Below are 15399 nucleotides of genomic sequence, written 5' to 3'. Positions count from 1 at the left end.
AACGGCAAGGCTTTGCTAAAATTAGCATTAGCATTTCTGAAAATAGCTTAAAAATGTTAAGTGGGAGGCGCTGAGGGGGGTGCAGGAAGACACAGAAAAAGTTACAGATGCAATGTGTACTGTCTGCTGCTTGGAGGTCGGTCCTGCGAAGACCACATTGCAGAAACGAGACGACAGCCCCCTTGGATAGGGGGGCTGTCATTGTTCCCGACTCTCTGCAGAGGTGACACTGTTGTGCTTGGTAGATACAGGGTACGTGCTTGGCAGTGAAAGGGTTGAATGAGCCATCACCCCAACATTGTTTCCCCCATTACATGCATGTACCTGAAGTAGGAGCAGTGGATGCGACTTGCTTTCTAATGTCACATGCATGTGCAGAATGAGCGAGTTGTTGCCTCATTATGTGTGACACAGCATGGTTGCCTGCCCCAAGAGCCCCTTCCCTCTGCTGGTGGCCTAAAGCTGGCAGTGGCTGTGTTTGCAAAGCTCCTGTGTAGTTTAGCTCTAACACAGAGTAGGTATGGTGATTGCAGTTCTCAGATCCTTCGGTTGATTAAACCTGATATTTGTGTGTTTTGCCATCATGATGGTTCTACAGCAGTGCTGTCCAACTGGCGCCCGACCCCCCCTCTGTGTGGCCCCCTACCTGTCTGGTTGCTTTGATGGCTTACCTATGTGTAAGCTTTAAATGGTATCAGTACTGTGATTAACTGGCCCTCTGCATGGTTCACACTTCAGATTCAGGCTGTAATTCCCCTGTATTGTTTAAACATGTAATCCCCTGTGTTGTTGACACCTTTTAATCTCTGCATTGTTCACACCTAAGGCTCAGACTGTAAGCACCCACATTGTTCACACAAGGAGCAGAAGAATCCCACAAATAAACCCTGCACACTATAAAAAGAACATATACTGAGGTGATACTGCAATTAATATATAGTTATTGTGCAGACTGTAGGAGCTGTGCCAGCATTGTGTCCTATATACTGCCTGTGTGTGCCATACTTTGCCTGCCCTATGCTGCCTGTTTGTGCCATACACACAGGCAGCATAGGGCAGGCAGAGTATGGCACACACAGGCAGCATAAGGCAGGCAGAGTATGGCACACACAGTCAGGGTAGGGAAGGCAGAGTATGGCAGGTTTTTGCTGTACTACCACCATTAATATGGGTTTGGTAATGTGATAACACCGGTGTGGCAGAGTATGGCACACACAGGCAGTGTAGGGCAGGAAGAGTATAGCACACACAGTCAGCATAGGGCAGGCAGAGTATGGCACACACAGGTAGGGTAGGGAAGGCAGAGTATGTCAGGTTTTTGCTGTACTACCACCATTAATATGGGTATGGGCATGTGATAACATGGGTGTGGTTTCAAGTGGGTGTGGTTTTAAAAAGGGGAGTGATCAAAACTGGCTTCCATTATCGGCCCTCCACCATGTAGGCCAGAAAAATTCCCACTCTAGGTTCAACAGAAGTTGGACAGCACTGTTCTACAGTACAGGAATGCCCGCACTTTAGTGGTGTACAGTCTTCTTTGAATCAATACTAATGTACTACAAATATTGCCAAGATTGTCAGTAACACAAGGAATGGATGGCCCCAAGATTTTTTTTCTCCAAGATTGTTCTAAGATTGTTCTCCAAGATTGTTTACCTAAGTATGTGGCATGTAGGGGCCCCAATGTGAACATACCCCCATATGATCAATCATTTCTGTTATTTCAGCTCCAGCAAAATCAACACATTTACATCATTTATGTGGGATAAAGCTAGTAAAAAGTACACTCACCCCAGAAAGTCATATATTTTTGGAAAGTACACATTCCCCGAATCTAAAATGGGTACCCATGTCTATCTACTCCAAAGTACCAAGCTGCAAAGCTTTCCTAAAGCTGGCAATTTTAATGAAATTTCCAAAAATCCCTTCAAAGCTTTCAGTTTCCAGCACCTTATCTCCCACATAGAATTAGGTACCGAGATAAAACACCCTAAATTTGAACGCCAGGGGTCCACTGAACAGTTTGATGCCCAATATGTATAGGTTTACCTAAGTATGTGGCATGTAGGGGCCCCAATGTGAACATACCCCCATATGATGTGTCATTTCAAAAAATCAACACATTTACATCCTTTATGTGGGATAATGCTACAAAAAAGTACGCTCACCCCAGAAAGCCATATATTTTTGGAAAGTACACTTTCCCCTGAATCTAAAATGGCTACTCCAAAGTACCAAGCCGCAAAGGTTTGCCGCATTTATCTCACACAATTTCTTGCATACAAAGGCAAATCACCCCAAATAGGAATTCCTAAGGTCTACTGAACAGTTTGATGCCCAATATGCATAGATATACAAAAGTCTGTGGTATGTACTGACCCCAAAATGAAAAGCGCATATGGATTTCTCGCCTGCAAACCCAGCTTTTGCATACAGAGCCCCCTGTCAGCGTATTATGTGCTGTATCACCCCCCAAACTATACAGAAAAATCCAGAAAACCATATATTTTTGGAAAGTACACATTCTGACAAATCCAACATGGGTAAAGAGTCCTTTCTACACCAAAGTACCAATCTGCAAAGCTTTCCTAAAGTTAGTGGTTTTTATGACATTTTAGAAAATCTCCTGAAAATGTTGAAGTTTGGCGCATTTATCTCACACAATTTCTTGCGTATGTAGCCCACTTTAGTTGGCAGTGCTGCTACTGGTGCCCTCTAGGCTCACTTCTTGGCGCTAACAGGAGTCCTGAGCCCCCGCTTAGTATGGGGGTAACAGGGAGTCTTCACTCTGATGGCGTGCCTCCACCCAGGGGTGATGTTGTGACTATAACTCCCACCCTGGGACCTGATATTACACTGTAGCCTTGCCAGGGACTCCACACAACTCCCGGTACCTTGCCCCTCCCTGGGGTAGCTGCTTACCCACAGATCGGAATGGGTTACTCCATGCCACCAGCAGTCATCACAAACAATGCATAAAAAATATCCCCAAAGGACAATACTTAAGAGCAAAGAGAAATTGTTCAAGGCCAGGTGATTTCTTTAAGGAATGTGGTGTTCTAAAAGAGGGATTCTTGTAAAAGGGATACAAACCCTCCTGGTTAAACGAGGCAGAGTTAACAGCTATTAATAAAGATAGAGAGACCTTGTTAGTCAAGAAACATAAGGATGTGTCCTCTCCCCAGGACTTTAATTTTAATTTTTACACCAAATTTAACAACTCTGCACATCACATCCGCAGGATTATCCATAGACACTGGAACATTGTGTCGGCAGACCCTTTACTGGGCAGTTTATGTAAACAAACCCCTAAGGTATGCTTCCGTAAATCCAGAACCATTAGTAACATAATAGCACCTTCTAAGGTCTGGGGCCGAGATCATCCACACACCACACAAAATGCATTTGGCCTTAAGGGCACTTATAAATGCGGTAAGAAACTCTGCGCATCTTGTTCCTATGTCATGCCTAGGAAACACATTGTGAGGGATATTCCACCCCCAAAGACCTTCATTAATTGTCGCACTATATATGTGGTTTACATACTCATTTGTCCCTGTAATAAATTTTATGTGGGGCGAACCATAAGATCGGTGGGGGTTAGAGTTAATGAGCACATCCGCAACATTAAAGCAGGGAGGATGAACCATGGAGTATCCAGACACTTTAGACAGTTCCATAATAGTGACCCGAAAGGGATTTTCTCTTCAAAATTAAGGGGGGGAAACAGATTTACTAGACTTAGACAGCGTGAAACCTATTGGATTTTCAAACTGAATACACTGCATCCTGAAGGAATGTGGATCTAAATTTGGCTGCATTTTGATTTTATGGAAGTAATTGTTATTTAAATAATTTTATTGAAATAATTTGTAAAAAGTTTTTTAAAAAGTTTTTAAAAAGTTTAAAAAAAAAAAAAATTGTGAAATTGCTATGGCAACGCTCTACTCTTCTAGTCTGCCCTTCCTGAGTTATGTGTGGAGGGACAGATCCCTTGCACTTCCCAACTGTGGCCAGCAGGGGCTCTACACTTACGTCACACACTAGCGGTGATGTCATCATTACCAGCCACATCTACTACGAGGGGGATGGGCACTCACCCCATGCTGTAGTACTGTATAAAAGGGCCCTAAGGAGGCCACACTGTAAACACTCTTGAGAAAGCGTACCGCCAGTACGTGAAACGCGTCGAGTTTTATGAAAGCCTGTACATTATCTACACTTTATAAGTAGATCCATTTTATTCTGTTACTTTTAATAAATGATTTGCACTATTTGCTGCTTTCTCTTCCATTTTGTGCCTATATGTGAGGAGACGGCTACAAGTTGAATCAGAAATTTCTATTTGCCTACTCAATATTGCTATCTGGTGAGCATTTAACATTACAGCACGTGGTGATACATTAAGCAAATTAGCCTTTCACACACTTTCTTTGGGATTCGGTAGTTATTCCTCCTGATCCCTGATTTGCATTACAATATTGCACTATTATTTGTTCTTTGTTCTTTATTTATTTGGGTAGAACCTCTCCAGGAGTGGCATACATTCGACAGGGCATATACTCCTCAGCTTCACCTTAAGAGTACCTCCCTCCTGTTGGGTAACCTATGGTACTCCCGCCAAATGATCCCTTTTAGGTGCTCCCCCCGGTACTCACGCCAAGAGACCCTCTCTTAGGGCTCTCCCTGGTACTCTCGCCAGGCTGACCCACCTCCAGGACTCACCCCAGTACTCACGCCTAGGTACCCTCAGAGTAGGACCCCTTCTAGCGGTGGCTTGATCCACCTACCTAGATACTGTATGCCCTGCACTCCAGCAGATGTATAGCTGGGGGGTCTTAACCCCACTACCACTCCTGGAGGGGCAATATCCACCCATTCTAGCTTAAGTGCCTACATGTCACTCCTGGAGTGACCTATCACCATAACTGACTATCTAATAACTGAGCCTGTAGTACTCCTCTACTCAGAGGCAGTCCCAGGCCTAAGACCCACAGCACATGGCTGCATCCCTTTATATAACCTTACACACCACCCTGTGGCTGTAACCCGAACTGCAGGGATACTCCCTGTTAACTACCGATATCCCAGACCATACCAAGTGTCCCATTAACCAGCACCACCCTGGGGCCTATACTAGGGGTGTCTATCCTACGGGGCCCATTTTTGGCAAACCCCTACACGTACAAAGGCAAATCACCCCAAATAGGAACACCTAAGGGCTACTGAACAGTTTGATGCCCAATATGCATAGATATACCAAAGTCTGTGGTATGTACTGACCCCAAAATGAAAATAGCGCCCCCTGTCAGCGTATTATGTGCAGTAACCCCCCCCCCTAATTATACAGAGACCCCCAGAAAACCATATATTTTTGTAAAGTACACATTCTGACGAATTCAAAATAGGTAAAGTTATTTTTGTACACCAAAGTTACACCTGGCAAAGCTATGCTAAAAACAGATCAGGAACAGTTATACAGAGATAGAAATGCAATAAAACCACAAAAATTGTGCAAATCAGCGAAACAACAAAATAAGTCACACGGCAGTGTAATTAGTGGTCAGAATAAATAGATAATACAAAAAAAAATTTGTGTATACATGTGTGTACATATGTAAAAGTAGTGTGACAGTATGTAAGTGGGTATATGAGTGTATATAAGTGTATATTAGTGTGCAAAATGAAAAAAAACAATAAACAAAAAAAAGTGCTAAATTGTGTGCTGTATGTAGGTATAAATGTGTGTAAGTGTGTAAATACAACAAATAAAAACACACTTACCTGTCCAGAAGATTCAGATCGCATGGCTGGCCGTCCTGTTGCAGTCCTGGTGAGTGGGCGGCTCTTGGGGGGGAAACAGGAAGCGGGGAGCAAGCAGCAGATGCAATACGATCGCGTCTGCTGCTTGGCGGGGGCCCTGCGATGATCGTGTCGCAGGGCCGACATGACAGCCCCCTGCATGCCGCTTCTGCAGAGAGAATCTTTATCTGCCAAACAACGTACGGCGTTGGCAGGGAAAGGGTTAATAGGGGCTTGGATGAGTTCTTGAACAAGCATAAGGCTATTGTGATACTAATATTGATGTTGGTATATACAGTACAGTATATAGTGTATGTATATAAGTGCATATATAGGCTGGTATGGGTCTATGTGTGTGTGTGCTGGGGTTCGTTTGGAAGGGTTGAACATGATGGACTTTGGTCTTTTTTCAACCCAACTTAACTATGTAGCCAAGCATGACACCCAAGGCAAGTACTGCCTACGCTGCACTCATTTCCTTGGCAAAATTGCCACTCGGACAATGGAATCCCAAATTTTAGAAGGGAAGGGTGGAAATTAGGGAAGGGCCACGTGTAGTGATGTGTGAATCGAAGGGTAACGTGTAGTGACACAGAAGGGTCATGTGTACTGATGAGTGAATCAACCCCATTTCACGTTGCTAAAAAAATTGCAAAATTGTCTTTTTTTTGCGCCCACTTTTTCAATACTGTTTTTTCAGTACTATGGGCATCTTTTTGCGTCAGAACCTGGTAAAAAATTTCACTCATCACCAGTCAACTGACAAGCACCCTTCCCCCCCATTGTTGTGGCCTAATCCTTAGTTCTGGCCCTGACTTGAAACCAAACTGTTTATACAACTATTGTGGTTTCAAGGAGCATATTGTGAAGTCATAATCAAACTAGCCTGGAAACTTCAGTGCCAAGTCAGAAGAAGGAATATTTCCTGGGCAACTTTTTTTGTTTATGTCCTTGCAGTCCTGTGTTCAGAAACAATGCTACAGCTGGTGAACTGGTGTTCCAACATTTTTTAATTATTATTATGAAACATTGCAGAGCATTTGTGTAAAAATCAATGCACACTAGGGGGCACATTTACTAATCCACGAATCCGAATCACGAATGGGAAAAAATCGTATTGGAAACGAAAATTTCAGAAGATCGCAAATATCACGAAAATGCTTACGAAAAAATCGTATTAGTCACGATAATATTGTATTGGCGATCCGAAAGTCACGAAAATTTTCGTACCGAACAATTGTAAACAACGGTAAAACCTTTCCGTTTTTTTCGTGCAAACGTCCGAAAAAGTCGTGCGCCGTACGAAAAAGTCGTGCGCCGTACAAAAAAGTCGTGCGCCATACAAAAAAGTCTTGCGGACGCCCGAAAAAATCGGCAAAAATACGCTCGGATCGTTCACATGAACGCTCGAGCGTTCGTGCTTTTGTAAATGTGCCCCTAGGTTTACTGTAGCACTAAAGGTGCTAATTGATTTAGTATACTGTGATAACACAGTCTTACTTGAGTCTGTGCCATTAAAATGACAAATTAACAGGTGTTTTACAAGTGTACACACATTTAAAAATGTGTCTCATTTTATTAACACATTAGAAATAAAGCTTATTTAGTAAGAATTCCCTGTTGCAAGCGTTAAAGGGCCAGGAACACTAACAAGATTGTTTCTTGCTGTAAGGCAACACATGTTCTCTGCAGATTTTCAGCAATGAAAGTAACAGTTCATTGCTGCCATAAACACAGCAATAAAACATACATTGTCATATGTTGTTAGAAGCTCCTTTCCACCAGGTCTGAACTGGGATTCAAAATAGGCCCTGGCATTTCAAGTGCAGAGGGGCCCAAACAGGCCCCTACCAACCCACTAAATAGTTACTGTCTATAGCATCTTACTACCAGCCCAGGCCTGCTTTGCACTTTGCTACAACTGTTCTCCATAGGAAAAAAAAAGCTCCCATGTTGCCAACTTCTTCCAAACACTGTGCCCAGGCCGTTTCTTAGACCAGGGGTCCCCAAACTTTTTTATCCATGGGCAACATTTAAATATTTGAAAAGTTGGGAAGCAACACAAGCTCTAAGAGGATGACACTGTGCTTTTTGTTTTTGGTAGCCCAATGTGGACTGGCAGACTACAGCAGGCTCAGGAAGCCTCCAGTGCCCTAATGTAGTGCAGCTGTATCCCAATTGGGGAGGGTTTAGCTGTGTATGCTTTACAGATGGCCTCCCTGATCAGGGTTTTGGAGGCAGCCTTGCCCACTTGGGTACCTAAAGGTATCACAAACAAGGAATCTGTCTTTCCAATCCCTTTGGAACGTTGAAGATAGGTTCGCAAGGCTTGAACCACATCCAATCCGTGCAGTCTTTTTCTTTGTTGTTTCTTTGGATTTGGGCATAATGACAGGCACAATGATGTCTTGATTGAAGTAGCAGAAGGAAACCACTTTTGGGAGGAAAGACAGTACAGTGCTTAACACAGCTTTGTCCTCATGGAAGGTGATAAAGGGTGACGCACAGGAGAGGGCTCCAACCTCCGCCACCCTTCAGGTGTATTCCTATGAGAAATACAACCTTCCAGGTTACCCACAGGAGGTCCACTCGTTCCATGGGCTGGAAAATAGGATCCAAAAGCACACTGAGTACTAGATTGAGATCCCAACCTGGGACTGGTGAATGAAAGGGGGCCTTATGTGTTTTACCCCTTGATAAAAGTCCATACTGGTGCTTCTAGGGCTAGTCAAGATTAAAACAGAACAGAGAGAGCTGAGATCTGAACCTTGATGGAGCCGAGTTTAGACCCATGTCCATCTCCCCTCTGCAGGAATGAGAGTACCTGTGGTAGGTGTAGTTTTTCAAAGAACCGGTTGTGCTCACGACACCAATTAATGTGCCATACTCTATGTGATGCTTTGGAAGAAACTGATTTTCTGACTTGAAACATGGTGGTGATCACCTCCTCTGATATTCCTTGACGTCACCAGATGGATGTTTCAATAGCAATCCCCTCAAAGCAAATAGGCCGGGATTGGGGTGAGGGACTGGTCCCTGTTTGAGCAGGTCTGGTCTTCGGGGGAATGTAATGGGTTGTTTGATCAACATCTCATGAAGGTTGCCAGATTTTTTTTGAGTACCCTGGGTAGTATTGGAAATGGAGGAAACACATACACTAGGTTGAATCGCCAGTGGAGAGTTATGGAGTTGACTCCCTCTGCCAGATGGTCCTGACTGCGAGAGAAGAACTGTGTTACCTTTCTGCTGCGTCTGGAGGCCATGAGGTCAATCAGAGGATGGCCTCACTGCTGAACTAGGGAAAGGAATACCTTCTGGTTGAGTTCCCACTGTCCCAGATCTGGCTGATTGGGACTTAAAAAGTCCGTCTGTGTGTTGGAGATCCCTAGAATATGTATGGCTAATAGAGCCTCCGTCAAAGCGCCTGTGCGTCAAGTCCCGCCCTAGTGATTTATGTATGCCACAGCCGTGACATTGTCGCACTGGACTCGGACATCCTGATCCTGGAGTAGGAGTGACCAGTGGTTAAGGGCAAGATGTACCACATCCACTCCTCGGACCACTGTCCCTGGCAGTCCAGCTTTCCCATGTTGCTTCCCTATCCAGCTAGGCTGGCATCTGTTGAGATTACTATCCAGTTCAGTGTTGCCCAAGATTGTCCTACATCCAGGACGCCTGGGGAAAGCCAACATTGTAGTTGTAGCCTGTGTGTGTGTCGAACTCCAACCTCAGGAAAACCATCTTGTAGCTGATGTAGAATGGATTTGCGCCAACTGATGGTCCATCCAAACTCTTGAATCATCACTGTAGTATGAGCCAGGTCCGCCTGTGCTTGTGTCTCCATCCTGGCCTTGATTAGTAGGTCATCGAGATAGGGTGTCACCGACACCCCCATTAACCCTAGGGTTGCCATCAGCTAAGTGAATATGTGAGGGGCTGAGGAAAGGCTGAAGGGAAATGCCACAAACTGGAAATGTTTATTAGCAAATGCGAACTTGAGATACTGGTGAGGCGGCCATATTCGGACATGGAGGTATGTATCATTGATGTCCAGGGACATCAGAAGCTATTCCTCTTCCATCCCACGGATGACAGATCAGAGTGTTTCCATTTGGAAGAGTTTGCCTTCAGTCCACCTTCTAAGTGTTTGTCTGTGGGATTTTTGAAGACTGCCGTGTCTGTGACAGGTAGTGTGGTGGTACGCACCACTTGTCCACTACTTCCTTAGGAAAAGGGTAGGCTTTGGAAAACTTCCGATTTGGTTGGAAATTCTTTTCTGGTGAATTCATGAACCAAGGCCAGCAGTTGCTTGTGAGATGGAAAATAGGGAGTTGACTTACCATGTCGTTTAAAGGGCTCTTTGGATTAGGATTCTTGTACGCCGAACCCACTCATGCCCTGCCATTGTTGTGCCGAGGTTGACCTGAATCCGCCGACCTGCGGGTCCCGTGGGTATCGGGCCGGCCCGCACATCACTGCTAGAGACCATAGGATCCAGCCTCCTGGGGCAGGACACTTGAAAAACTGAAAAGCAAAGGGTGGTGCTAGGGAACCTCAACCAGTGGCTCAGGGGCAACATGTTGCTCAACAACCCCTTGGATGTTGCTCTCAGTGCCCCCAAACCAGGTAGTTATTTTTGAATTCCTTAATTGGTGGCAAGTTTTGATTGAACAAAAACAAGATTTACTACCAAATAAAGCCCCTTGTAAGCTGATAGTGTGCATAGAGACTGCCTAATAGCCAATCTTAGTCCTTAAGTTTTATGATGCTTGTGTTGCTCTCCATGTCTTTTTACATTTAACTGTGGCTCGAGAGTAAGAAAGGTTGGGGATCCCAGTGCAAGGGGATAAATCAGTACCAGTCATGGCAGGCCTACATTTTCCTCAAGTGTCCTGCCTCCTGGAGGGTGGGGCATTAAACATTTGTCTCCTGTGTCCCCCAGAGATGGCAGAGAAAGCATTAATATGTGCAGCATAATCATCATTATTATCAATTATATCTATAGCTTCAGCAAGTTAGGCAAAGATTTACAGTAATTTATAACAAATAGGATTCTTTAAATAATCTAAGAGAATTTATGCTTAAAATAGGATTGGAGGGCCCTGCTCACAAGCATAGGGTGACATAAAACATACATAAGAATGATAAAAGCATTTTAATCCCATCAATCGAGTATTGAGAACTTTTCAAACCTCTCCATTTAAACCATGGTAGCTGCTAGTTCCTAGTGTCTAATGGCCGTGAGTGACGTCACAAACACGTGAAGACGTGGCGATAAATATATTCAGCAGTGCCTGTCCCTGTGTTTATACCTGTTTATCTATAGATCTCTCTGTAAATAAACCTCAATTCAAGTCTATTAAAGGGGTTGTTCACCTATTGAGTTAACTGCTGAAACTCCACATACTAAAAGTTATTTGATTGCTAGGGTCCAAGTTACCTTAGCAACCAGGGAGTGGTTTGGATGAGAGACTTGTATATTATTAGGATTGGGGTTGAATAGAAAAGAAAGGTACAAAAAGTAACAATAACAATAAAACTCGAGCCTCACAGAGCAATAGTTTTTTTGGCTGCCGGGGTCAGTGACCCCCATTTAAAAACTGCAAAGAGTTGCAAGAAGAAGGCAAATAATTCAAAAGCTATAACAAATAAATAATGAAGACCAACTGAAAAGTTGCTTAGAATAGGTACCGTATATACTCGAGTATAAGCCGAGTTTTTCAGCACTAAAAATGTGCTCAAAAAGTAAGCCTCGGCTTATACTCGCGCATATACCGTATATACTCGAGTATAAGCCGATCCGAATATAAGCCGAGGTACCTAATTTTACCTAAGAAAACTGGAAAAACGTATTGACTCGAGTATAAGCCTAGGGTGGGAAATGCAGCCGCTACTGCTAAGTTTCAATAATCAAATAAATAACAGATAAATAAATAACAGATAAATAAATAATATATAACTTTAGAGAAAGAAAAATGCTACAGCAGCAGACAAAAGCAAGTTTGGGAAGGCCCTTAAAAGTTTTTCTTTTTTATACTTTTTGATGTGCCTTTTTCAGTGAATGTGTGCCCCATTGTGGTAAACAATAAAGACATTTATTATTACAGGAAAGGATAAGGAAAATGAAAATAACCTAGAACATTTGAGTGTAAAATTCATCATAAGGCAATGCAAAAAAAAACACAAACAAATGGCTCATTCTGGAGCTTCTTTGTCATCATTAATGTATGCAGGTTCTCACAGCTGAATCACTATCAGGTTGGAAAAAAGATTTTCATTAGAGATAGAAAATACCTAAGAAGCCATGAGACAGAGCTGACAGGTCAAATGCACTGCTTGTAATTACCGGAACGTGCCACATTCATTCGCGCCGCGCATGATGCCGACAGGTCAGAGCTGACAGTTGAGATGCAGACTGCTTACCCAAATGGTGCCGTAATGATTCGTCCCAACAGGTCAGATGCACAGCTTGGAACGAGCATGAAGCCGCCCCACGCTACGCATGATACGTGCGCACAGCATATGCGGTCTGTCGCTGCTCCTAACTACCGTAATGATTCGCGTCGCGTCTGCTCGAAGAGAAGGTCGGCCAGGAGGGGGGGGTGCGCGCAGTGCTGACAACCGTATATACTCGAGTATAAGTCGAGGTTACTTTTTCAGCACATTTTTTTGGGCTGAAAAACTCGACTTATACTCGAGTATATACGGTAAGTGAAAAAAATGTAAATTCCGGCAAGAGGACAGAAGATTTTACCACTAAGGTAAGTGAAAAAAATGTAAATTGCGGCAAGAGGACAGAAGATTTATCCACAAAGGTAAGTGAAAAAAATGTAAATTGCGGCAAGAGGACAGAAGATTTACCCACAAAGGTAAGTGAAAAAAAATTTAAATTGCAGCAAGAGGACAGAAGATTTACCCACTAAGGTAAGTGAAAAAAATGTAAATTGCAGCAAGAGGACAGAAGATTTACCCACAAAGGTAAGTGACCGAAAATGTAAAGTGCAGCAAGAGGACAGAAGATTTACCCACTAAGGTAAGTGACCAAAAATGTAAAGTGCAGCAAGAGGACAGAAGATTTACCCACTAAAGTAAGTGACTGAAAATATAAAGTGCAGCAAGAGGACAGAAGATTTACCCACTAAGGTAAGTGACCAAAAATGTAAAGTGCAGCAAGAGGACAGAAGATTTACCCACAAAGGTAAGTGACCGAAAATGTAAAGTGCAGCAAGAGGACAGAAGATTTACCCACTAAGGTAAGTGACTGAAAATATAAAGTGCAGCAAGAGGACAGAAGATTTACCCACTAAGGTAAGTGACCGAAAATATAAAGTGCGGCAAGAGGACAGAAGATTTACCCACTAAGGTAAGTGAAAAAAATGTAAATTGCAGCAAGAGGACAGAAGATTTACCCACAAAGGTAAGTGACCGAAATTATAAAGTGCGGCAAGAGGACAGGAGATTTACCCACTAAGGTAAGTGGAAAAAAATGGTAAATTGCGGCAAGAGGACAGAAGATTTAACCACTAAGGTAAGTGACCGAAAATATAAAGTGCGGCAAGAGGACAGAAGATTTACCCACTAAGGTAAGTGACCGAAAATGTAAAGTGCAGCAAGAGGACAGAAGATTTACCCACTAAGGTAAGTGAAAAAAATGTAAATTGCGGCAAGAGGACAGAAGATTTACCCACTAAGGTAAGTGACCGAAAATGTAAAGTGCAGCAAGAGGACAGAAGATTTACTAAGTAAAGAAGTATCTTTTGAAATCTGAAGCAAGAAAACAAAACACACAATATGGCGTTAGCTTTAAAGAGGCAGTTGACCTTTATGTTAACAATTATTTAATCTGGTTTTGGGGGTTACTGACCTCAGCAGACAAAAAGCCTGGAATCTGTTCCTTGCGTCCCTTGCACATGCTCGGTGTGATTGGAGAGAAAGCATGGAGATTGTGCCTTATTGTTAAAGCATGGGTTTGGTTCTACTTTAAATCTTTGGGTTGAAAAGCTGGATTAAAAAGACCAAATGGGTATATGAAGTTACATATTCTTGCTATTAAATATTAGATTTAGTCATATAGGAGTCCCATATAAAAGTGTGAACTGATTTCATACAGTTCACAGAACTCTTTAAGTTGCCTCCTTCCATCCTTATATTTCATAGTAGGGGGTACAGGTATTGTTAGTACTTTGATTGGGTCATTGAAGCTCTGTAACAGCATAAATAAAGGAATACAATGATCAAATGTTAAAGCACTGCTAATGTAGGGTGTTCTATTATTTTGACACTTTTCAATGTGCCCTCCTGTGAGCAGACGTGTGTGGGGTCTCTGGGCTGTACCATTCCTCAGTTACATCTTGGGCATCCCCTTTAACTGGACATGCTGACCTCAGCATCCTTCATTACAGCTGAGAAATATGTGCTGAATAAGGCCAACAAGTCAGCCTGGTTCTTCCGATAAGATTTAAGTGACATGAAAAGTGATATATCACTGTGATATAAAGTGATATACATTGAATAAAAGTTTTAGTTGTTTTGTAGCGGCAGAGTGCGCCTGTGATTTATATTACTTTACAAGTTCTAGGCTCAAAAGATGTAGATAATAACCTAAACCCAACCCCCCTGCAGGGCTCTACAGTCAACATCCCAAATCCCTTGCTTAGTCCTGTCAAGGTCTCCACACTCTGTGTTTTTTCACACAAATTACATTTATCAATAGATCAATGCAAACTGTGTCATTTTTTTATGCACATTTAAAATTCCCAATTCAAAGGTTTGCAGCATGACTGTGTACTATAGTTTTGTGTCTGAGCAAGTGACAAAATGAAACTATGCACACTACACTTGCACTAGTAAATAACCTGCACTCTGCAGAACCTTTAGTTGGAGGTTTGATCAAAGTTGTAATGGGTCGTTCCTTTAAATGATTAGATTGACTTCTGTGCAAGGGGTGATTTAATTAGACTCCATTTAAAGGAGAAGGAAAGGCAAAGTCACTTGGGAGAGCAAAAATGTTAGGCACCCCCAAGTGACTTCGTTTCGCAATCGTTTACCTTGTGCCCCTGTTAGGAGAAAACAGCACCAGCCCGGGGTACCTGTAGCGAGCGCTTCCTGCTTCATTTTGCTGGCAAATTCCTGGGACCGGATTTTTTTTTTTAAAGTGTTTTTATTGATTTTGTTTTTTAACTGGAAAGGTTAGAGGGAGATAGGAGAGAGGGGAGGGGAAGGGAGCTGGACGGTCACATTCTTCATTCCGCGGTTATTGCTGAGGATTCGAGCCATGGGGACCAGACGCTTTCGAACTTGTTTATGCAGCCTCTGGCCAAGTAGGTGAGTTTGTACAACTGTAGCTGTGAGTTAATCAGGGCAATCCACTTGGCAAGTGTTGGTGGGGTTGCGCCCATCCAGTGCATGGCTATAGTCTTTTTGGCATAGAAGAAAAGCAGTCTCATGAGGCATCTAGTATATGTTCTGGGCACCAGGGAGTCAAGTAAGCCTAGTAGGCATGTAGTTGGGTTATAGACTTGAGGGAGTGACAATTCTGTGGCCATAAAGTGTACAATTTGTCTCCAGAATTTCTGCGTGTCAAGGCATTCCCATATC

Source organism: Xenopus tropicalis, chromosome 5 (assembly GCF_000004195.4).
Source record: "Xenopus tropicalis strain Nigerian chromosome 5, UCB_Xtro_10.0, whole genome shotgun sequence".
Lineage (NCBI taxonomy): Eukaryota > Metazoa > Chordata > Amphibia > Anura > Pipidae > Xenopus > Xenopus tropicalis.
Note: the sequence above shows the minus strand (reverse complement) of the source record.